Source organism: Prionailurus bengalensis, chromosome A1, assembly GCF_016509475.1.
Source record: "Prionailurus bengalensis isolate Pbe53 chromosome A1, Fcat_Pben_1.1_paternal_pri, whole genome shotgun sequence".
Taxonomy (NCBI): domain Eukaryota; kingdom Metazoa; phylum Chordata; class Mammalia; order Carnivora; family Felidae; genus Prionailurus; species Prionailurus bengalensis.
In genome coordinates, this window is record NC_057343.1 from 2,358,210 (window position 1) to 2,383,723 (window position 25,514).

General features: G+C 41.6%; 1 protein-coding gene across 2 annotated transcripts in view; it reads right to left on the minus strand.

The window, feature by feature from the left end:
- The window catches only part of MICU2 (mitochondrial calcium uptake 2), a 142,478-nt gene that overhangs the window by 81,718 nt on the left and 35,246 nt on the right, over positions 1-25,514 (minus strand). The window lies entirely within an intron of this gene.

Sequence of the window (25,514 nt, forward strand, 5' to 3'; positions counted from 1 at the left end):
AGGTAGGTCTAGAGTTGAGACTGTAATGTTTCATTATATGAGCATGAAGAATGGAAAATACATTGTGGCTTTTCTTGGCAGGGGAAAGCATAGATCTTGGAGATCTATGAAGCACCGTGATGGAATTCTGGCTCAGGAAGTAGAATGTTTTTAAAGGTCTCCACTTCTCCTAGAGATTCCACCACGTGGCCTTCACCGTTTACAGAGGATTTCTGAAGTAAAAATAGGGAACAAGCACATCTTGTTACAGGCAAACAGCCATTTTAATGCTTAAAATAAGTAAAACTGCATTCATACACACTAAGTACCGTTACCGGTCAAACGCTGGCCAAAATGGCGTTATTTGATGATTGTAACTGTAAAAACAGTATTCATGGTATCTAATTCCACTTCATTCTGCTGGAAGTAAGTGGGCTTTCGACACATAGAAATTAGACAACAGAGACACTGCCATCGTTATCTTTTGCACGAATACGTGGAACGTCTTGGCATCGATGTCAGAACTAGCACATGGCAGGATTCGTTACTCCAGTACTTGCTTGAATCCAGTCACGGCTAATATGGAAACCGAGGCGGAAAAAGTGAAAACTGGAGGACAAAAAGGAGGGCCAGTCAAATGGCGTCATTTTCCTGCAACAGAGCACGTGGCTTGCTTACTTCTGCTGGAATAAATACAGGAATAGATACCCTCTGGTTGGTATTTCTTCTAGAGGGAGACAAATGGTGATCTCCTGAGAGGTCTAAAACTGGCCTACTTGTCAACTTTGCCAAACTGCTCTTCAAATGCATTTAAACTGGTTTTGAAGGGAAAAAAAGGTGACTCTTTTTTTGCAACCTCAAGTAGTGTGAAATAATAAGAACTACGTTATAAACAGCAAATTATTTAATTTTTAATTAAATTAAATTATTTAAATTTAATTATTATTTAATTCCAGTTTAAAAGCTGATGTAGGGGCACCTGGGTGGCTCAGTCGGTTGAGCGTCCCACGTCGGCTCAGGTCATGATCTCACCGTTCGTGGGTTCAAGCCCCGCTTCGGGCTCTGTGCTGACAGCTCGGAGCCTGGAGCCTGCTTCAGATTCTGTGTCTCCCTCTTTCTCTGCCCCTCCCCCTCTTGTGCTCTGTCTCTCTTCCTCTCAAAAATAAATAAACATAAAAAAAAACTTAAAAAAAATTGATGTAAAGGGGGAAATACAGCAGCTAAGAAACTAAAGGGGAGAGGGGAAGATATGGAAAGCTTCTCCAAATGAGAAATGCTGACATTAACATCTGAAGGATTAGCATGAATCAGCTCAGTACTGAGGCCCGGAGAGTTGGGAGCTCTAGGAACAGGGAGGAAGAGCCTGCCAGTCACTTCTATTGTGATGAGGAGGGAGGAGAGGGGCAGCGTCATGCAAGTAGTTTTGGTGGCAGGAAGCCGCGGCAACTGCTATCTAAAGACTTTGATCTTCTCTTTGAGTAAGTGACCAGGTAGTTTGCTAGAACACGTAGGAAAAAGTGTAAGAAACAGCATGTATGCATCAGAGATTGCTAGAAGAAAGAAAAGCAACAGACTTTTGTATAGGGAGCCTATATCCTGGGACCCTGATAAGTCACTTATTTTAGTAGTTTTATTTGTAAATGCTTTTGTAATTGTCTACGTAGATAATCATGTCTCTGAACAAAGACAGCGTTAGCTCTTCCTTTTAAACCTGTAGGTCTCCTTTCTTTTTCTGGCCTTTCGGCACCGGCTAGGACTTCCGGTACAGTGTTGAATACGAGTGGCGGAGTGGACAGCCTTGCCTCGTTCTTGGCCTTTGGGGCAAAGCGGTCAACCCTTCACCATTAAAAGTGATCGTAGCAACTGGCTTCATGTCCATATGGCATTTTGGGATCTAGCCTCAAAAGTGCCATACTGTCACTTCCACACATGTTCTGTGAATTGAGGCAAGGGGAGGGGACACAGGCTCCACCTCTTGATGGCAAAGCTGTGGAAGACCATATGGGAACAGAAATACTGTTGCAGCCATTTTTGGAAATACAATCTGCCACAGCATCTTGACCAATTTATCACCTATGTGCAATCTGAGCTGTGTTCTTCACTAAAGGAAATTCTATCCAGTCTTCTCATACCCTCTGGTAAGTCCTGAGCGCTCTTAGCCCCACTGACCTCTCCACTGAAACTTTAACACTGAAGACAGTCTATTACCCAGACTCTTAGGCTGTAAATTCCACGAACACAATAACACTATCTGTTTTATTCACCACTATATCCCAACATCCAACACAGTGCTTGTGGGCTTTAAACCTGTTCTTCTCACACGGGGAAATGCATACTCACTGGTTGGGGGTGAGTTGGTGATGAGCCAGGGGGCATGGAGGTCTCAAGTTACTTGCCATCATGCAGTCTGACAACGAAGGGACTCCTTATTGGGCTCCATTTTAGGTGTGCATGTGTTTATAAGAAAGCGCAGGGTAGAAATGTTTATGTGTGTAGAGCAACCAATGGGAAAAAATTTGATACTTTTGTATAGTGTTCAAATGCTGTTAGAGTAGATTACACTTAGAGCCCTGGTCTACACAGGTACTGACCTCATGTTTAACTGGAAGAATGAGAATAAGACTTCTTTTCTTAGTGAGTCTTAGAAGCCTAACACAGCAGTTATTTTTTGGAAAATGAATTTATCATCAATCTGTGCTTTTAAAATGTTTGATCGTATAAAAACCAAGCTACTTCCTATGAATCAATTCACTTTTCTACCAGAATTGCACTAGATGGATGTTTTGATTTACATATCTGTTAGACCCACAAGGAGTTCTCTGGTATTAAAAAAGCACTTAGGGTCTTGTTTTTATTATTTTAGTGTCTCCATTTATGTTTTATTTTAAAAAATATTTATTTGAGAGACAGCATGTGTGTGCACACGCTCAGGGGAGGGGCAGAGAGAGAGAATCCCAAGCAGGGTCCGTGCTGTCAGCACAGAGCCTGACGTGGGTCTTGATCCCATGAAGATTATGACTTGAGCTGAAAGCAAGAGCTGGTTTAACCAAATGAGCCACCCAAGTGCCCCTCCATTTACGTTTTCTAAACTTTAATAATTTTAATATTAATACTTAAAAATTTTTTTTTCAACATTTATTTATCACTGAGAGAGAGAGAGAGAGAGAGAGAGAGAGAGAGAGAGAGAGACAGAGCATGAGATGGGAGGGGCAGAGAGAGGGGGAGACACAGAATCCAAAGCACACTCCAGGCTCTGAGCTGTCAGCACAGAGCCCTACGCGGGGCTCAAACCCACGAACCATGAGATCATGACCTGAGCTGAAGTCGGACGCTTAACCGACTGAACCACCCAGGTGTCCCAATATTAATACTTTCAATTGGGTACAAGGATTGCATTTTATACATGCATTTTGTAAACCTTGATTATGATATATTTCATATACCACAAAATCCATCCATTTAGGCTGCATAGTTCGATAGTTTCGTGTACGCAGAGTTGTATAGTCATCAATCACCACAATCTAATTTCAGAACATGACATCACCCGAAAACAATGTAAAACCACTGGCAGTCACTGCTCCGCCCCCATTCCTAGGCAACCACCAATCTACTTTCTGTCCCTACAGATCTGCCTATTCTGGACATCTCATAAAAATGGATCATATGAAACGTGGCCTTTTGTGGCTGTCTTCTTCAATTTAGCATAACGTTCCCTAAGTTCATGCATGTTGTAGCGGCTTGCATCAGTACTTCACTTTTTTCAAAGAGCTGGACAATACTCCACTGTATGAATATGCTATATTTTGCGGATCCATTCATCTGTTGGTAGGCATTTAGTTTGTTTCTGGTTTTTGGCTACTGTGAATAATGTTGCTATGAACATTCATGGGCAAGTTTTTGTGTAGAGGCACATTTTTACTTCTTGGATGGTACACCTAGGAGTGGAACTGCTGGGTCATATAGTAACTCTATGTTTAACGTTTTGAGGAACCGCTGAATTGTTTTCCAAAGTTTTACCGGTTCACATTCCCATAAGCAGTATGTTAGGGTTCTAATTTCACCACATCCTTGTCAACGCTTTTTATTGTCTGTCAAAGACTGGTATTTAAACACAAGAAATTTGAAGCATAAACTTGAAACTAAGGGAAATTTGGAATATCTTGAAATCATAATGGACTATGTCAACAATGAATGTACATGGGTTTGAACTGTGAATGTATGTTTTCTTCCTTATGATTTTCTTAACATTTTCTTTTCTCTACCTTACTTTATTATAAGAATACAGTGTATAATATGTGTAACATACAAAATATATGTTATTAAACTGTTTACATTATCAGTAAGGCTATTAGTAGTTGAGTTACTCGGGAGTCGCAAGCTCTATGTGGATTTCTGACTGCATGGGGGTACGCACCCCAATCCCTATATTGTTCAAGGATCAATTGTACTAGCGAAGACCTACTTCAAATACAACCAATAAACTGAAACTAAGGGTAAGCTGTAGTCAATTTGAAAAGCATAAGATAGACTAAGAAGTTTTGTCTTCTAAACTAGCTGGCTCAGTGAGAAGAGCAAGTGATTCTTGGTCTTGGGGTCATGAGTTCGAGCCCCATGCTGGGTGTAGAGATTACTTAAAAACGAATAAGTATGTTAAAAAATACTTCAGAAAATAAAATGTAGGTTCTATTAGTGGGGAGACGTGACTGAGCCTAAACCTTATTGTCTCTTAAGAAAACCTGTAGAAACAACTATATAGAATTCTTTTTAGTCACCCAAGAGCATTTCAAAAAGCAATGATGAAACATTTCCGGAAGAACATCCCTACTTTTTTCACTGAAAATGAAAGAAGCTGGTGCAAAGACTTCTTTAGGGAAACGACCTTTTCAACAAATGGTGCTGGGACAACTGGATGGATACTCAAATGCAAAAGGATGCATATGGCCCCTACCTCTTACCATATACAAAAGTTAACTCAATGGATCATAGATCTAAACAGAAGAACTAAAACTATACGAACTTTTACAAGAGGTGAAATTCTTCATGAACCCAGATTAGCTCACAGATTCTTTAACGGACACCTACAGCACAAGCAACCAAGGGGAGCCTGGGTGGCTCAGGAGGTTGTGTCGACTTCGGCCCAGGTCATGATCTCGCGGTTCGTGGGTTCGAGCCCTGCATTGGACTCTGTGCTGACAGCTCGGAGCCTGGAGCCTGCTTCTCATTCTGTGTCTCCCTCTCTCTCTGTCCTTCCCCTGCTCATGCGCGCTCTCTCTCTCCCTCTCTCTCAAAAACAAATATTTAAAAATAATTTAAAAAACCAAACAAGCAACTAAAGGAAAGAAAATGAATCAACTGGACTTCATCAAGATTAAGACCCTGTGTGTCAAAGGAGACTATCAAAAAAGGGAAAAGACAGCCTCCAAGACGGGAGAACGTTACTGGAAATAATTTATCTGGTAACGGTCTAGTATTCAGAATACATAAAGAACTCTTACAACTCCATAATAAAAACCTAAATAAGCCCGGTAAAAATGGGTAAAAAATATGAGGATATTTTCCCAAAGAAGATGTTCCAGTGGCCAACACGTACGTACACAAATAGATGCTCGATATGACCGTTCATCAGGAAAATGCAAATTGGTACCACAAGATAACACTTCACGCGCACTAGGATGGCGATCATAAAAAAACAAACACTGGAAAATAACAAGTTTGGGGGAGGGTGTAGAGAGATGGAACCCTCACACGCTGCTAGCGGGAATGTAGAAACGGTGCGGACTCGGGGGAAGAGTTTGGCCGTTCCTCAAAAAGCTCGACAGAATCACCACACGACCCAGCATTCCGCTCCTAAGTGTACACCCACGAGAAGTGGGAACACGTTCACGCAAAACCCTGCACGCGAATGTCAGGGAAGTGTTTGCTTATCTGCGGTGACCAAAAAGTTGAAACCACCACCAAGTGACAGATGACAAAACAGGAACAGTATGTCCATAAACTAGAATATGTTCAGCCGTTTAAGAAACGAAGTAATATATGCTGTAACATAACGAGTCTTGAGAACATTATGCTAACTGAAAGGAGTCAGACACAAAAGGACAAATACCGTATGATTCCACTCATAAGAGGCATCCAGAACAGGCAAATTCATAGAGACAGGAAGTAGATCAGGAATATAACAAAGGTAAGTAGAGAGAGGGAGAAAGTATTACTGATTGATCCCACAGCCCTATCCCAGACCTTCAGAATCAACATCATCAGGGGAGGCCGGAAAGAGCTTGAGATTTTTAACAAGTGCTCCACGTGAATGTATTACGAAGCAAGTTTGGAAAATCCTGTTATCGCATTTGATTAGAAAGAATGAAATTGCACCTAATTTGATAGAGTTGAAAACGATCTCAGAGACTAGCCCCAAATCAATACCTATGATAGTGGCAAAAATAAAAACTATATATATATATATATTTTAATTTTTTTTAATGTTTATTTATGTTAGAGAGAGAGAGAGAGAGAGATCTCTTTGACAGAGCATGAGTGGGGGAAGGGCAGAGAGAGAGGGAGACCCAAAATCCGAAGCAGGCCCCTAGGCGGGGTTCAAACTCACAGACCGTGAGATCATGACCTGAGCCGAAGTCAGACGCTCAACCGACTGAGCCATCCAGGTGCCCCAAGAACTATATATTTTAACTATAGCCATTTTAAAATTTAAGATCCATTTGTGGAATTTCAAAAGTCCAAGATAAATACACAAAGACATGGGCTCACACAAGCAACCCTGGCACATGCACCACAATAAACTGCCAACAGGTTAAGCTGAATTTGGTTTATTTATTTGCAAATAGTCTATGTTGTAAGTATAATATTTTTTTTAACGTTTATTTTTTTAATTTTTGGGACAGAGAGAGACAGAGCATGAACGGGGGAGGGGCAGAGAGAGAGGGAGACACAGAATCGGAAACAGGCTCCAGGCTCTGAGCCATCAGCCCAGAGCCCGACGCGGGGCTCGAACTCCCGGACCGCGAGATCGTGACCTGGCTGAAGTCGGACGCTTAACCGACTGCGCCACCCAGGCGCCCCTATGTTGTAAGTATATACAAAGGCCCTCAATATATGGAGGTAAGGAACAGTCAGGACCAGTATGGGGCAAGCTTCCTGTGGTATCTTTCTACTACTGGCCTTACTCCTCTCTTCCCAGACACTCCCTGACATCTCTTCTGTGACTCCTTTTTGTTTACACTTGGCTTTTAGTAATAGAGGATTAAGCTGTGACTTTATTCTTTTTTTTTTTTAAATTTTTTTTTTTTTTCAACGTTTATTTATTTTTGGGACAGAGAGAGACAGAGCATGAACGGGGGAGGGGCAGAGAGAGAGGGAGACACAGAATCTGAAACAGGCTCCAGGATCTGAGCCATCAGCCCTGAGCCTGACGCGGGGCTCGAACTCACGGACCGCGAGATCGTGACCTGGCTGAAGTCGGACGCTTAACCGACTGCGCCACCCAGGCGCCCCAAGCTGTGACTTTATTCTTAAGGGGATTTATATTATAAAAAGGCTTCTGGTTGTGGGAAAAACTTTTTTAAGAATTAAGATAAAATCAGTCCAACAAGTGGTGGAACAGATATTTTTTATGGGGTAGCAGCAGCACTGATTTCCCTCCAATATTATTACCAATAATTATTATAAACTGTAGCTGCATAAACAAGAGATACAAATACCTGCCTTCTCTTGGGAAAGAGTTCTCACGGTAAAATGCACTCTATTACCTTAGCCCAGACACTTTTGGTTTTCCAAAGCTACATAAATTCATTAGTGTTTGGTTTTCAGTTTTTAACCACTTAAACTTAAGCAGAGTTACAACTAAAAATACTTATTGTGCCCCCCGCCGCCCCAATTTTGGGAATAATGCTTGTTGTAAAATCTTTAAAAGATATGGAAAAGAATGAAAGAATTAAAATCCTTCACACTCCGAGAACGCAGACACAACAACTGCCCCAATGCTTTGCATCTTCCCTAATAAGAGTAACAATTACAGGAAGTGGCTAAAATTTCAGAGCCCCCCACGTGCCAGAACTCAGTGCTCTACTTGTATCACGTTACCGAATCTTCACCCTTGAAGGGAGGTGCTGCCAGCATTCCCGTTTCAGTGACGAGGCAATCGAGGCTGGGAGACCCACTACGTCCAGGGGGCAGCGGCAGCGTCCCAACTCAGCGCGCGTGCTCTCAAGTGTGCTGCTCTCTTTCCGTCTCCGTATGCCGACTCCATCCATGCCTGGAGCCCCTGGGCCCTACGATCTGTTTGATGCCGCCACCGTTGCATTGTTCCTTTTGCCTGCTGGTGTTGTAATTTCCCACCTGGCTCAGTTTCCACGTCCGACCAGTGCAATCATTTCCTTGCTTCTATTTCACGTTGCCACATGCTCTTGGCCGACCCCAACCCTGGTCAGAGCCAACTCCCTGCGTTTTCCGTCCCAACACTTGTCCAGTGAACATGGAGAAAAGTAACTACAATCACGTTGATTAGACTCACTTAAAATTCGTAAGTAGTGACCTCCACTGGGATTGCAATAAGGCTATTGGCGATCATGTTACATTTCTCAATCCTTACGATCAAACCTGTTTGTTTTAGAAGACAACTCTGGCAAATCTCCAACACCCCACCCCGTTCTTCACTCTCAGCCGATGACCTGGATTCTTGATTCACCGAGAAAGAGAAACAGAACTTGCACGAGCTCCCACCATGCAGCGTGCCTTTTCCAAGGCCAAGCTTCCGCGGTGTTATTAGGCTCTTTCCCCTCCTACTTTCTCAAAGACTTTGTCCTGGAAACTCTCTCTTTGCTGCACTGTCAAGTTTTCCTCTCTCATCTGTCAATGTATAAACTTTTGTTTTTCCTGTCTTAAAAAAAAATCCTCTCTTGATCTCACTTCCACTGCCATCTACTGCTTCAAACTTCTCTTTCCTTTTATGCGAAACCCCTCACCGTCTATTTTCGTTTTTTTCCACTTTCTCTTTTCCCATTCCCATTAAAAGCAACTCTAGCTAGGCTTTTTTTCACACCACTGCACAAAACTGCACCTATGAAAAGCCACCAATAAACCCTCATGTTGCCAAATCCAATGTTCAATCCATTCATTTACTTGTTTTTTAACTGAAGTATAGCTGGCAATCAATACTATTATTAGTGTCACATGTACAACATAGTGACTCCACATTTAACACATGACGAAATTCTGACCACAAAGGTAGCTACCATTCTTCACCATACAAAGTTATTACAATATTTTATTTTTATAATTTTTTCAATGTTTATTTATTTATTTATTTATTTTATTTTATTTTATTTTATTTTATTTTTTTTCAACGTTTATTTATTTTTGGGACAGAGAGAGACAGAGCATGAACGGGGGAGGGGCAGAGAGAGAGGGAGACACAGAATCGGAAATGGGCTCCAGGCTCTGAGCCATCAGCCCAGAGCCTGACGCCGGGCTCGAACTCACGGACCGCGAGATCGTGACCTGGCTGAAGTCGGACGCTTAACCGACTGCGCCACCCAGGCGCCCCTCAATGTTTATTTATTTTTGAGAGAGAGACAGAGCATGAGTGGGCGAGGAGCAGAGAGAGAGGGAGACACAGAATCCGAAGCAGGCTCCAGGCTCCGAGCTGTCAGCACAGAGCCCGACGCGGGGCTTGAATTCATGAACTGCGAGATCATGACCTGAGCCAAAGTCAGATGCTAAACTGACTGAGCCACCGAGGCACCCCTCACTTGTTTTGGTTTTTAGATTCCACATATAAGTGAAATCATTTGGTACTTGTCTTTCTCTGGCTTATGTCACTTAGCCTAACACCTTCTAGGTCCATCAATGTTGTAAGATTGCAAATTGCAGGATTTCATTTTTTATGGCTAAGTAATATTCCACTGCGTATAAAGATATATCATAGGCTCCCCCCGCCTTTTTTATTTGAGTATAGTTGACACACAATGTTACATTAGTTTCAAGTGTACCACATAGCGACTTGACAGGTTTACACATTATGCTATGTTCCCAAGATACACTGCATCACTATCCATTCATCCACTGATGGACATGTGGGTTGCTTCCGTATCTTGGCAGTTGTAAATGATGCCGCTACGAACACAGGGGTGCATATACTTTTTCAAATTGGTGTTTTCATTTTCTTCAGGTAAATATCCAGAAGCGAAATTACTGGATCATATGGTATTTCTACTTTTAATGTTTTGAGTAACACCATACTGTTTTCCATAGTGGCTGTACCAATTTGCATTCCTACCGATAGTGCACAAGGGATCCCTCTTCTCTACATCCTTCCCGTGAACACTTACATTTCTTACCTTTTTGACACTAACCATTCTGACAGGTGTAACGTGCTATGTCACTGTGGTTTTGATTTGCATTTCTCTGGTGATAAGTGATGTTGAGCATCACATGTGTCTGTTGGCCATACGGTTTTCTTTTTTTTAAGTGTCTATTCTGACCCTCGACCCATTTTCAAATCAGATTGGGCTTTTTGGTGTTGAGTTGTATGAGATATTTATATACTTTGGATATTAGCCTGTTATCAGATACATCATTTGCAAATATCTTCCCCACTCAGTAGGTTGTCTTTTCATTTTGTCGATAGTTTCCCTGCCACGCAAAAGCTTTTTAGTTTGCTGTGGTTCCAACTGTTCATTATTATTTTTGTTGTCTTTGCCTGAGGAGACAGATCCAAAACAATATTGTTAAGACCGACGTCCAAAAGTTTATCACCTATGTTTTCTTTTAGGAGTTTTATGGCTTCGGGTCTCACATTTAGGTCTTTAATCCATGTTAGTTAATCTCTTAGTTTTAAATAACACTAATTTACTGAAAAGTCTTAAATTTACACTTTTGGTTCAATTCTCTTTCTTGTGTATCTAACTGCTTACCTAATCTCTTCTCTTGTTAATGAACACCTGCTATACGTCAAGTACTTTTCTGGGCATTTGGTCTGTGTCACTGAGCACAAGAGACAAAAATCCCTGCTCACAGGGAACAGGCATTCTAGGGGTGGAAGACAGACAGTAAACCTAGAAAATAAGTAAATTAGATATAGTATACATTAGATCATGATAAGTGTTATGAGAAAAACCTGAACAAGGTAAGAGGGATTAAAAGTGCAGCAGAATGAATGGGTGTGTGTGTGTGTGTGTGTGTGTGTGTGTGTGTGTGAGACTACAGTTCTTCATTGAGAAGGTAATTTTAGCAAAAAGGGAAGGGATTAACAAAGAGATATCTGGACAACGTGTTGCAGGCAAAGGGAACATCCAGTGTAAAGGCCCTAGATGGGACAGGTTTGTTGTGTCTGATGGGAAGCAAGGTGGCCGTGTGGCTGGAAAGGAGAGCTAAGAAGAGAATAACAGGAGTTTAAGGTCAGAGAGGTGATGGTGGTGGGCAGATAACTTTATAAAATACTTTAATGTCATATTTAGTTCAGCTCTGTGTATCTGTCTAACTTGGATTTATGAGAAACAGAAGGGCAGTAGATAGCATGCTTATTATGTCTAGTCTTTGGAGAAAGGGCTAAAAATTTATGTTGTAGGTCTTGAGGATTTGGACAGCCCCCTCCTTCACTGCTGTCTGGGCTGGCTTTTTAGCAAACTTTCCTATATTTCCATTGCAAAGCCCGCAAATGAGGTTAAAAAAGAAATTGCCAATCTTAGCACATCCTTCATCCACTTCTGTGCCTCCTGCCTTAGTTCGGTCAGCTAAATAAAAATGCAGCTCTGTCTGACTAAATGAATTGAAACAAAGTGTCCTAAACAAAATTTATAAGGTAGACAGATACTGTGCAACATTCCATATGTGCTATTATAACAGCATTTGTTCTAAGGCATTATATAAATATGTTAAAGAATCATATAATATGTAGGGGTGCCTGGATGGCTCAGTTGGTTAAGTGTCCGACTTCGGCTCAGGTCGTGATCTCACGGCACCCGAGTTTGAACCCTGTGTTGTGCTCTGTGCAGACAGCTCAGAGCCTGGAGCCTGCTTTGTGTCTCCTCTGCTCTCTGCCCCTCTCCCACTCACACTCAGTCTCTCTCTCTCTCTCTCTCTCAAAAACAAACATTAAAAAAAGAATCATATAATAGGTATAAGATATACATTATATGATAACAGAACAATACATTCGATTAAGCATGCTGGCCATTAAGGCAAAAAGAAAAGTACGCTTGACCACAAAATTTTCATTTTCTAACATAACACAACGTCCTACCAGTATAAAGACATATTATGGTAATCATAAACACATTTTCAGCAACGTTTTTAATTATGAAGATGCCAAAATTAATTCACTAAAATTATAAGGTATGAGGAATACACCAGGTATCATATTCTACTAAAACAAGCAGCCTCATCAAACTACCATGAGAAAAAGTCCTATGAAATTTGGCTATTTTCTCCAAATAAAGCTTAAGTGAATTTCTCATGGCAGCATTGCTGCTTTGTCATGAACACAGCTTTATTATGAAACGGTTGGTTGTTAAGTTGCTTTGCATGACTAGGCAAAGAGCACAACACAGAGGAGAGACATAGGCAGCAGCCAGAGCAACCAGGGCTCTGAGTGTTAAGCTAAAAGTTGTGGGAAACGCTGAATAATTTTAAGTGGGAGTGTAAAGGATGAGTTGTTAGTACGGGGAAAAAAGAAGCCTAAACTGAAGGAGAGGCAGCCGTCGCAATAATCCAGGGAGAAGCGCCGACAGCCTCAGCTACAGCAAAGGAGTAAGAAAAGGGCAGCCACGAGAGAAATCAAGGAGGCAGAACGAGCAGGTCTTGGTGATGCGCTGTATATCAAAATGAGAGACATAGAGGTGTCTGTGAAAACTCCCAAAAGACTGAGTGGCTCAGGGAGGCGATGAGGGCTGTGCCATCACAAAGAAGACACGGGGGAAGAAAAGATTTGATGGCAATTCAGGCTCAGACACGTTGATTTTCTTTTTTAAAAAATTATTTTTATCTGTGAGAGAGAGAGAGAGGACCTGTGCCTGCACACGCGATCTGCGGGGGGCAGGGCAGAGGGAGTGGGGAGGCAGGGGGTGGGGGGAGAGAGAGGAGAGAGGACAGCCAGAGAGAGAGAGAGAATCCTGAGCAAGCTCCGCACTCAGTGCAGGGCCCAACGTGGGGCTCGATCCCACGCGCCACGCGATCATGACCCGAGCCGAAATCAAGAGTTGGATGAGCCACCCAGGTGCCCCAGACGTGCTGAGTTCCTAATGCCTGTGGGGATAACACCCAAGTGTCTAACGGACAGCCAAGATATGCGCTTCTGGTGGCCACCAGAGTTTGAGGCTAAAGCGAAAAATATCTAAAGGAACAGCCACTTAAACAGCTGAAGTCATGAGTGACAATAAAATCACTCAGGGATTACGCATAGAGTGACTAGAGCTAAGGGAGCATATGGGCATTTAAGAATCGATAGGTAGAAGAGTAGCCACAAAACCAGCTGAGAGGTAACGAATACATCTGTTAGAAAAAAACAAACAAACAGGAAATATGTGCTACAGGGAGAACAAAGTTTCGAGGAGGGAGTAAATGCTGCTCAAGGATTAAGACGACTCAGAAGAAGCAGCCTTTGGTCTTGGCAATCTGGAGGTCGGTGCTAATGTTTAAAAGATAACATTCAGTGGACAGGTTAGAGAGGAAGCCAGGCTGCGGGGCGCCGGAGTGCACGTGAGCTGTGAAGCAAGGGGTAAGGATGGCTGAAATCTGGCCGCGAAGACAAGAGCCAAAGAGAAGCGGAGATCACGTCCACGTTGGGGATTTTTCCGAGAGTAAACACACAGGACGACTTGCAAATTTCAGAGGCGGCAGCAGAGATTCAAAGAATGCCAAAACTAGGAGATGGTGGGGGAATTAGTCTCAGCAGCGTGAGGAGCACACCAGCCTGAGGGTGTGTAAATGCCTTAGAGGGTCCAGGTGAAGCCGCAGAACCTAAATTTAGAGGCGCCAATCCGCACGGTCATGTGACTTTTCTCCCAAGAGGTCTTAGGCTTAACAAGAAAGACACAGGAGAAAGATGTCTGAAAGCAAGCATCAGTGAGTGACAAGATGACAAACCATGCAGCTACAGAAAAGGAAGAAGATCCAGAAGTGCTGAGGTGTTTTGGGTATTAGAAAGTGGGGCAGGTGGAGGGTCGCCAGAGACTGGGACTCTGATCTGAAATTTCTAAACCGGAGCAATCCCAGGCAATGGGCATAGGATGTGAGCGAAAAGAGGCCAGGTCCCTGGAACTGAGAACCTTACAGTTGTAAGGCTAAAGAAATTGAGTAGAAAATAGCAAGCTGGAATTCAATGTAAAGGAACCTAAATAAGGGAAAACGGTGTTTCAACCACATAAACTAGTTCTCAAGGGAGCATGCTTTTATGGCATTTAGAGTCTGCAAAGGGGAATCAACGATGGCACGGACCTGCCCCAAACCGAGCAAAGAACGTAGAGGCAGCATCGAACGTCCCCTTGAAAGAAGAGCAGGGAGGTGATTTACACAAGCCCCATCAATTACTATCAGCAAAGTGTATTATTTGCACCAAGTCCCAAAAACCACGTCCCGGGCAGAAGTGAGTTTCGGATCTAATAAATCTCAGATTGTTTTGTTTCTTTCTGTTTATACGATGAAGATCATGGGTCACTGGGTTGGCTCTGCTTTTCCTTGTTTTTCTGTTCACCATGATCCGAAGGAATGCAACCAAGATTACTATCTTCTTATCCATGATGAAAAATGAAGATGAAGTACATCATATGCATAAAGGACGTATTATTTGGCCTGCAAATTACTGAATTCTTGATTTAGCTAAATGCCTTCTGATGAGTTTAACTGCATTCCAATGAATAATAAAAGTGCAAACACTCTTAAGAACCTAAATTGGTTAAATCAAGCACTGCATAAAAACGATGAAACAAAGAAAAAATCCACGTAAACTTTGAACTTGATTAGAAGAATAGCATGGGTCTGTGGCTAAAATAAGATAAAAGCAAAAACTGGATTCAACTGAAAGAAGATAAAAGGGAAGAAATTCTTTGATAACATTAAGCATAGAATAACAGTTGATGAGGAATAAAATACAAATGTTTAAGGAAAATCAAAGGAGTGAATCACTGAGGGGAAGAGAAAACAAATACTACTGCCTATTATTTACAAGTATATGATACATTAATACTTTGAGGATGATGATCTGTTCCTTACAACCTCTACTTGGAACACTTATATGAAAAATGAGCAAAAATTATAGTCTAGGAGACAGCATAGACATTTCTGATAACCAAGAGCTGTCTGGCTACAAAATATTTCTAGGTTAATTCTTCCGTTATCTTTTGTTTTTTTCCCCTACTGTCTATCATCCTGCTGTTTTGTGTCTTTTAGAACCAAAATTTTCAGAAAAAGCAATCTATATCTGCTGTTTCCCTTCCTTCTGATTCTGTTCACCTGCCCACCAGTCTCTTGAAACTGATCTACCAAAGGTCCTAATGGCTCATGCTAGTGACCAAATGCAATAGCCTCTTTCCAGTTATCATTCTACTGGACCTTTCTGGAACATCCACCCACCCTCTTGACCAACTATTTTCTGACTTCTTTGATACTACATTCTCACTGCTGGTTAACAGTCGTATTTTAAAATTCTCTGTAATTGCCTCTTCTTGTTTCACTTACCTTTTAAATGTCGATTTAAGAAGCATTTTAAACTTTTTCTCTTTTATACCCACAATATATTTTGCAGATGAATTAGAAAATTGTAAGAACAAGAAGAAAATATAAAAAACTGACAGGGCCAGAAACTCAGCGTGTACTATTAGCAGCTGGTGATACCCTTGCAGGCTGTATTTTATGCTTTATGATGAAACCAGAAATGAGTAGCAGAAGGAAAACTAAAAAATTCAAATATTGTGGACATTAAGCAACACACCATTCAAATAACCAATGGGTCAAGGGAGCAATGACAAGGGAAATTAGAAAATACCTTGAGAAGAATGGAAATGAAAATCACCACATACTGAAACTTATAGGACACATTAAAAACACTGCCTACGGTGTTGCTTTTGCTACAGAAACTTAAGTGGGTACTGGGGAGCACCCGGGTGGCTCAGTCGGTTAAGCGTCCGACTTCAGCTCAGGTCATGATCTCATGGTTTATGGGTTCGAGCCCCGAGTCGGGTTCTGTGCTCACAGCTCAGAGCCTGGAGCCTGCTTCCCATTCTGCGTCTCCCTCTCTCTCCGCCCCTCTGCTGCTCGTGCTCTGTCTCTTTCTCTCAAAAATAAATAAACGTTAAAAAAATTTCTTTTCAAGAAAAAAAGTGGGTACTGAAGCCTCTATTATTGTTGAATTATCTATTTCTGTCTTAATGCCTACAGTTTTTCCTTCATGTATCTTGATATGCTCTTCTTACTAGGTGCACAGTTACATCTTGCTGGTGGATGGCCCTTTTCTCATTATAAAATGTCCCTATTTATTTCTGGTAACATCTTTTAAAGTCTATTTTATTTGATATAGTAGAGCCACTCCAGCATACTTGTGGTCGTTTGTATATCTTTTCCCATCTTTTCACTTTCACTCCTTTTTCTTTTTTGCATCTAGACTGCATCTGCCGTTAACAGCAATTAGTTGGATGTTGTTTTTAAACCTAGTCTGACCACATGAAAAGATGTTCATCATCACTTACCATCAGGGAAATGCAAATGAAAACTACGATGAGCTATCGCCTCCCACCTGTCGGAGGTGGCTAAAATCAGCAACACAAGAAACAACAGGTGTCGGCAAGGATGTGGCGAAAAAGGAACCCTCTTGCGCTGCTGACGGGAATGCAAACTGGTGCGGCCGCCGCGGAAAACAGTATGGAGGTTCCTCAAAAAGCTAAAAATAGAACCATCTTACGACCCAGCAGTTGCACTATTGAGCATTTACCCAAAGAATACAAAAACACTAATTCAAAGGGATATATGCACCCTGTGTTTACTGCAGCATTATTGACAATAACTAAGATATGAAGAAGCCTAAGTGCCCATGGACTGATAAATGGATAAAGAAGATGTGTCCTGTATATATACATACTAGATTATTATTTGGCCATGATAAGTATGAAATCTTGCCATTTGCACTGATACGGATGGAGCTAGAGAGTATACGTGCTAAGTGAAATAAGTCAGTTAGAGAAAGACAAATATCCTATGATTTCACTCCTATGTGGAATTTAAGAAACAGAATGAGCAAAGGGGGAAAAAAAAGAGACAAATCAAGAAACAGACTTTTAATTATATGGAATAAACTGACGGTTACCGAAGGGGAGAGGAGTTGAGGGATGGGTTAAACAGGTGATGGGGATTAAGGAGGGCACTTGTACTGAGCACAGAATTGCCGAATCACTATATTGTGCACCTGAAACTAATATAACACTGTATGTTAATTGGAATTAAAAAAAATCTAGTCTGACGAATTCTGCCTTTTGTTTTTTTTTTTTTTTTAATTTTTTTTTCAACGTTTTTATTTTTTTTATTTTTGGGACAGAGAGAGACAGAGCATGAACGGGCGAGGGGCAGAGAGAGAATGCAGAGACACAGAATCAGAAACAGGCTCCAGGCTCTGAGCCATCAGCCCAGAGCCCGACGCGGGGCTCGAACTCACGGACCTCGAGATCGTGACCTGGCTGAAGTCGGACGCTTAACCGACTGCGCCACCCAGGCGCCCCCGAATTCTGCCTTTTGACTGGATTGCTCGATCCATTCCCATCTGATGGTAGTCCTGACATAGCTGATTTATATCTACCATTTTACTTTGTGTTTTCTATGTGTGTTAAGCCTCGGACGTTGCTTCTCGGGGAGGCACAACTTTGGGTGTGCCCACAATCGCTGGGATGACAATAGTTTTTGGCAGTTCTCCTGGTCCCTTTCCCTGACCGTATCACGGTGTTAAGCTCCACTAACTGTCAGCTAACTATTGTTTCTGAGAATGCCTGGGACACAGATTGCTTTGGACAGTAATACAATCAAAACTGGGCTCCTTGAAGGCATGGTTGCCATGGTCAGTATTTAATATTTGTTATGAACCCAGGAGGGCTCCTTCTAGCTGCCTTTCTCTCATTCTTTTCTGCAAACTAGCCAGCCTACAGTTAAGCTTGTTATCTTCACTGAACCTATCAAAATCCTCTCAATTACCTTTCACCACACTCTTCCACCTGTTTTTTTTAGAGCATCCTCAGGCTTAAGCTTCTCTCTGCTGTTTAAAATAAAGTCAGTTTCTTTGCAAAGAGATTAGGAACTATTATTATTATTATTATTATTATTATTTTTTTACCACCTGCTTCTTCCCCCAGGCAATATCTTTGACCCAGGCCTCTAGAGCTGGGAGTAGGGCTCTGACACCTCTACTCCAAAAGGTGGGTGGCAGGAATCTCCAGTCTCAGTGTGGAAGCAATGCCTTATGAGCTGGGAAAAGAGAAATCAAGGTTTCAATATTCTCAGTGGCACAGAGCCCAAGGCAGACTCTCAATTCTGTGAGTGAGGTCTGGGGGGGCAAGAAGGGAGCTCCGACCTCTGAACTGCACTTGCACAGAATTTAGCCTTGGCAAGTAACTGAGGGCAGGCAGGATGAGAAATGCCGGTGTCCTGCTCAACCCTGGGAAGTGAGTCTTCTGACTAGGAGCTGCGGGTAGAGGGAACCCTGTGTTCTTGGCTGCGCCAGTCTGGAATGGAGTTTCGGCCTCAATGAACTGAAAGGAGGGAGGGATCAGTCTTAGTTCAAACACTACAGACCTTCATTTCTTATCCAATTTTAGCTGCTTTTTGAATATATGCTTCTCCATGTGCTGTATGGCCTTAAGAACATTTCTAGAGACTTTAAATGATATTCTAAAATATTTAATCAGTTTCAGTGGGAAGCAGGTCCATGGAGCTCCTCAGGCTGACACGATGGGAGCTGATCTCTTCAGTTTGTTCATTTACTACTAAATAAAATTCCATTGTATAAACACACGAACAGTGTATTTATCCATTCTCTAAATGATGGACATTTGGGTTGTTTCCAGCTTTTTTTGCTACTACTGCTGCTATGAGTATTCTTATACATATATTCTATACATGGGCAAATGTTCCTGTTGGTTGTGCAGTATGTATGCACAGAGGAAGGGGCTTTTTAGATCAAAAGTTATGCCAACTTTACGAGGCAATGCCAAATTGTTTTCTAAAGCACCTGTTCCAGTCGATGCTTATAACCAACAGGATACAAAAGTAAGGCCTTATTGATCTATATCCTCTATAGCCTTTGTTATTAAGAGACTTGACTGTTGAAAATCTAAAAGGTATAAACTTGTATCTTGTAGTCACTAACAAAGGTAAATACATGTTTAAGTTTATTGTTCTTGTATGTTTCCTCTTCTGTGAATGTTACTTGTTTCTTCTGCCCATTTTTTGATCAGGTTGTCTTTTTCTTATTGATTTGTAGATTTGTACATATTTTAAATATTCTTTGTCAGCGCCGTACATAAATGTTGCCAGTTGGTGGCTTGTCTTCAATTTTTCTAATGTGACTTTGGATAAACAGAAGTTCTAATTTTAATATAGTTGAATCTGTCGATCTCTTATGTTAGTCCTTTTTGTGTTTTAAGAAATGTTTCTCTAGCCCAAGGAGACAGAGTTTTAAAATTATTTTTATAATTTAACAATTTTAAAATTATCTCCTTCCATATAGAGTAGATTTATTGAATAGGTCCTCCTTTCCACGCTGATTTACAATGTCCCTTCTATCCTACATGAGCTCCACTTATGCCCATGTGTTTCTGGGCTCTATCCTGCTCCAATGGCCAATCTGTCTATTCCTGTACCAATGCCACTTGATATTAATTACTATAACTTTATAATAAGTCGTAAGCTGGTAGGAGTGTCTTAGATAGTTCAGGCCTGTTGTTTTTCCACTCAAATTTTCTTTTTTTTAAAAAAAAAATTTTTTTTTTTCAACGTTTATTTATTTTTGGGACAGAGAGAGACAGAGCATGAACGGGGGAGGGGCAGAGAGAGAGGGAGACACAGAATCGGAAACAGGCTCCAGGCTCTTGAGCCATCAGCCCAGAGCCCGACGCGGGGCTCGAACTCATGGACCGCGAGATCGTGACCTGGCTGAAGTCGGATGCTTAACCGACTGCGCCACCCAGGCGCCCCAACACTCAAATTTTCAAATCAGCCTGTCATAATACATACACACACACACCCTACTGGGACTTAAAAAAATTTTTTTTTTTAATGTTTACTTATTTTTGAGAGAGTGTGAGCAGGAGAGGGGCAGAGAGAGACAGGGAGAGAGAAAGAGAATCCCCAGCAGGCTCTGCACTGTCAGCAGTGAGGCCGATGTGGGGCTTGAACTCACGAACTGTGAGATCATGACCTGAGCCAAAGTCAGACATTTAACAGACTGAGCCACCGAGGCGTCCCACGCTATTGGGATTATTACTGGAATTACACCGAATCTATAGGTTAGGGGTTACAAATTGGGGTCTGTGAACCCAATTATGCTTGCAGAAATGTTTAGTTGCGTAGCAGGGTGTTTTACACAATTTTGAAATTTGAATGCTTCTTACAGCTGACCCCTTCTCCCCCACCACCATCATACTGTACGTTGATTCAATCTACATAATACTTTTCTGCCTGGTCCTACATGTTACTGAATTTGCCACTCAGTCTTACATACCATTCCTTCCAAGGATTCTCTTGAGGGTCCCAACTTCCTTCTGAAGATACCAGCTGAAGGCTCCAAATTTCCCACTTCCTTATTACGCAGAAATACTTAGCCCATCTTTGTCTAATTCTGCAACGTTGGCCATACCCAAAGGATATTACTTTTTATAACTAGATAGATTCCTTAAGGTATTTCTTCCAGATAAAAGAACAACTTTTCCTAAAAGGAATTCTGAAATCTTAATATTACTTACTCAGAATATAGCCAACTTTAAAAATAATCTTTTCTTTTATGGGTTTTGTACAAAATGAGAATCATATGATACTACTTTGCCCCACTTGGTTAACCTGGCTAGAGGTTTATCAATTTTATGATCTTTCCAAAAGTCCAGCTTTTGGTTTCATTGATTTTCTCTATTAATTTCCTGTTTCAAATTTCAATGGTATCTGCTCCAATATTTTATCTTCTGCTTGTTTTGGATTTAACTTGGCTCTTCTTTTTTGAATTTGCTAAATTGGAACTTAGATTCTGGATTTTAGGTATTTCTTCTTTTCTAACCTGCATTCAGTGCTAACAATTTCCCCCTAGGCATGGCCTTTGCCGTATCCCATAAATTTTCATCGGTTGTATCTCCATTTTCATTTAGTTCAAAATATTTAAAACTTTTTTTTTGGACTCATGTTTTATTTAGAAGTGTGTTTTTTAGGGGCTCCTGGGTGGGGTTAAGTGTCTGACTCTTGATTTGGGCTCAGGTCATGATCTCGCGGTTTGTGAGTTCGAACCCTGCGTCGGGCTCTGCACTGACAGGGCGAAGCCTGCTTGAGATTCTCTCTCCCTCTCCCTTTGCCGCTCTCCCACTTGTGCACTCTTTCAAAATTAATAAACAAACTTAAAAAAAAAAAAAAGAAGTGGCTGATCTTTAAATATTGTGAAAACTTCCAGTTACCTTTGTTACCGATTTCTAGTTTAATTCATTGTGGCCTGAGCGCATGTTCATATGATTTTTATTTTTCTAAGTTTGTTTGGGTGTGTTTGATGGCCGCAGATGTGGTCAGTCTTGGTGAAGGCTCCAGGTTGGAGTGAGAGTGTAACCCTCTGTCGCTGGATACAGTATTCTGTAAGTGTCGGGTAGATCCGGTTGGCTGACTGGGCTGCGTGGCTACATCCTTACTCATTTTCTGCCTGCTGCTGCCAATCACCGACAGGGGGCTGCTGAAGTCTCCAGCCTAAGGGTAGATTCACCTACTTCTCCTCGCAGTTCTATCAGTTTTTGCCTCATGTATTTTGACGCTCTGTAGTTAGCCACATACACAGTAGGGATTGTTATGTGTTCCTTAAGAACTGCCCCCTTTTGTCATGATATAATGCCCCTCTTCATTCCTAAAAACGTCCCTTGCTCTGAAATATGGTTTGTTTGTAATTAAAATAGCTATTCTAGCTTTCTTTTTTGCAGGGTTAACATGGTACATCTTTCTCCATCCCTTTATTTTACATCTATGTCTTTATATGTAAAGTGAGTTTCTTTTCCATAATACGTATAAATGAGATACCTGTCTCTGATTGGTGTCTTTAGACCTTTCATAGCTAAAGTGATTATTGATATAGTCGGATTACTATCTACGATATTTGTAACTGTTTTCTGTTCATCACTGTTTTTTGCTTCCTTTTTTGTCTTTTTTGTATAATTGGATTCTCTCCTCTCATAGCATGTCAATTATATTTCTTCAAATATATTTTAGTGGTTTCCCCAAGGTGTGCAACATACATTTATAACTAACCTAAGTCTACCCTCAAGTAACACCATACTGCTTCACGGGTAGTACAGGTGCCTTATAGCCGAGCATCCCCAGTTCCTCAACCCCATTCCTCAGAACGCTGCTGGCATGCATTTCACTCTTCCATAAGCTATCATCATTGCTGCTATTGTTATTTCGAGAAAACTGTCAGATCCGTTAAGAAAAATGATTTTCTTGTGTCTTCATTTATTCCATTTCTAACTCTGTTACTTTCTTCAGGTAGACCTGAATTTTTGACCTCTGTCATTTTTCCTTCTTTCAGACGAACTTAACATTTCTTTAGGGCAGATCTGTCTACTGATGACAAATTCCCTCAGTTTTTGTTTGAGAAATTCTTTATTTCTCCTTCACTGGTGAAGGATAATTTCATTGGATACAGAATTCTAGGTTGGTGGATTTTTCTTTCAAAATTTTCAGTATTTTACTTCACTCTCTTCCTGCTTGTATACCTTCTGAAGAGAAGTATGATATAGTTCTTATCCTTGTTTCCCTTTAGGTGAGGGGTTTTTCCCCCCCTCTGACTTCTATTTCCTCCCCGTCTTTGATTTTTGTCTCTCTTCGTCTTTGATTTAATTTTCTCTTTGAGATTTCCTGCAGTGTGAATGATATGCCTAGGTATAGGGTTTTTAAAAATATTTATCCTGCTGGGAATTCTGTGAGCTTCCCGAATTTGTGGTTTGGTGTTTACAAATAATTTTGGAAATTTATCAGTTGTTAGTAACTCTGAATATTTCTTCTTTCTTCTTCTGGTATAGCCAATGTGTGCATGTTACACTTTTTTGAACTGCCCCACATTTTTTGGACACTCTGTTTTTTCCAGTCTTTCTTCTTTTTCAGTTTCAGTCTCAATTAACATGTCTTCAAGCTCACTGATTATTTCCCCGGCCCAGGGCACGATTCTCATGAGACCATTAAAAGCACTCTTCATTTCTATCCTAGTGGTTTTACTTCTGCGTTTCCTTTTGATTCTAAGAGTTTCTCCACCTCTGCTTACATTACCTCTCTGTCATATGTTGTGTACTTTTTCTACTGGAGTCCTTAGCTATATTAATCATGGTTATTTTACATTCTGGTCTGCTAGTTCCAAAACCTTTGCCATCTTTGGATTTGGTTCTGGTGTTTGCTTGGTCTCTTCACACTGCCTTTTGCCTTTTGGCATGCCAACTGACCTTTCTGAGAGCCCGCTACGATCCAGCAGGCGAACGTTACTGAAGGAAATAGGTCTTAAGTGGGAGGTTCTGTTTATCTGGACGACGTCAGGATGGGTTCACTGTCTGCTCTGGCTGCCGGTGTCAGAGGCTACAATTTCCTCTGGTGTGCTTGTTTTGTCCCCTCTGCTGCTTTCATTTCCCTAGAGACTCCTTCGTACACACGGCCCGAGAGGCACAGTTCTGTCAGTCGGAACCCTCTGTCAGACGGGAGCCCTGCTGACGTGTCGGGAGGTGGGGGGGAGAAGCTCTTCCAAAGCCTGTGGTTAGGTCTCGGTGGGCTAGTGAGCCTGTGTCCCCGGGCTGTGATCCTCACAAGTGCTTCAGGTTTTTGTTTCCCTTCTTAAGTGAGACAGAAAGGCTAGAGGGGGCCAGAGGTGGGTACTACTTTCCTCAAGGTTGGTTAGGCTGTGGTAAAACACCAGTGGGTCGGAATCTGGTAAAACAGTGTCCTGTCTGTGCAGGCCTTTGCTAAGGAGAACTGAATGCTCTGGGAGTATTTCGGATGATTACTTTTCCCTTCCCCTTGAGGGAAGGAGGGAAGATTTTTCTCAGATCTCCACTGTGACACATGGTGGGGCTCCTCTAAAAGTCACAGAAGTACCTGGGACCCTCATGGCTGGGTCTTCACAAGTTCTTCTCTCTCAAGCTAGCCCATGCTCAGACTCTAGCAATTAGCCAAACCACTCTCTAAATATGCCTACCAGATGCTGGCTGCAGTGGTGGTTTCTGGGCAGTTTCTGCCCTGGGTAAGCTCTGCTTCTCTGTATCTGCCCCTCCCCAGTTTTCAGGTCCCTGCGCCGTGTGGTCTCAATTCTCTGATGGATCTAAAAAGAGTTGCTGATTTTTAATGTTTCAGCTTTTTTCTTTCTGTGAGGATAGGAATCACCGTGTTCAAACTCTACACGTTGGGAGGGGCTAAACTACATTAAAAAAAAAAAAAATTCTTTTGTATCTCTCCAGTCATTTACTTAGACTAATTGGTTTTCTAGCGGGAATTTACTGCAACAAAGTGAGTACATGTTTTAAGGGTTTTGATACATACTGCCAAACTCTCCTCCAAAGAAGAGGTAACCAAAAGAACCTACATTGATTTTTCTGCTCACAAACCTTCACTGGTCCCTCACTGGTCACAAACGATGTCCACCCAACTCTACCAAACACACGAGTCTCTGACGGTTGCATAGGGTTACTGTACAATATGGCCCTTATCTGTTTTCCGGTTTGACCTGTCACTACACCGAACCCAGTTCTTCGGTTTTAGTGTCTACAGCATGCCACGATGATTCATTTTGTTTTTGGTCAAGTCACGTCTCAATCTCGACAGTGCTCTCCCAAGTCTTCGTGGTCTTTTCAACTCAACCCGCACTCTGTTACTGCTCCCTGCGGCCTCGCCCACACAGCTACCTACTGCACAGTACTTCTAGCATACTCTGACAGGGGTCAGCGAGGCAAGGAGTTTTCAGAGAACACCTCTATAATAGAGGGCACAGAGGACAGGCCCCAGTTTACTCTCTGCAAAGTAAAAGGGACTAGTTTAGGTAATAAAACTAAGAATTTCTAACATCATTTGGAGTAACTAAAAGTTGACGGTTTAGGGCAGAAAAGTACAGTGGATTTTTGCTTCTTATTGTATTTGTGGGTTCCCCCCCATTGCTCTAATCTAGTTTCCTTTTTTTTGCCCAATTTAAAACACCAATAGCACCAAAAACTAATATCCCGAATAAATTTATTCTATTAAGAACCTAGTTAGTGACATTTAAAAATGTACCTATTTTTCCTCTGGCTCTTTAGAAAAACCCATATACAAAACAACTATTTCTTAGATAAATACATAAA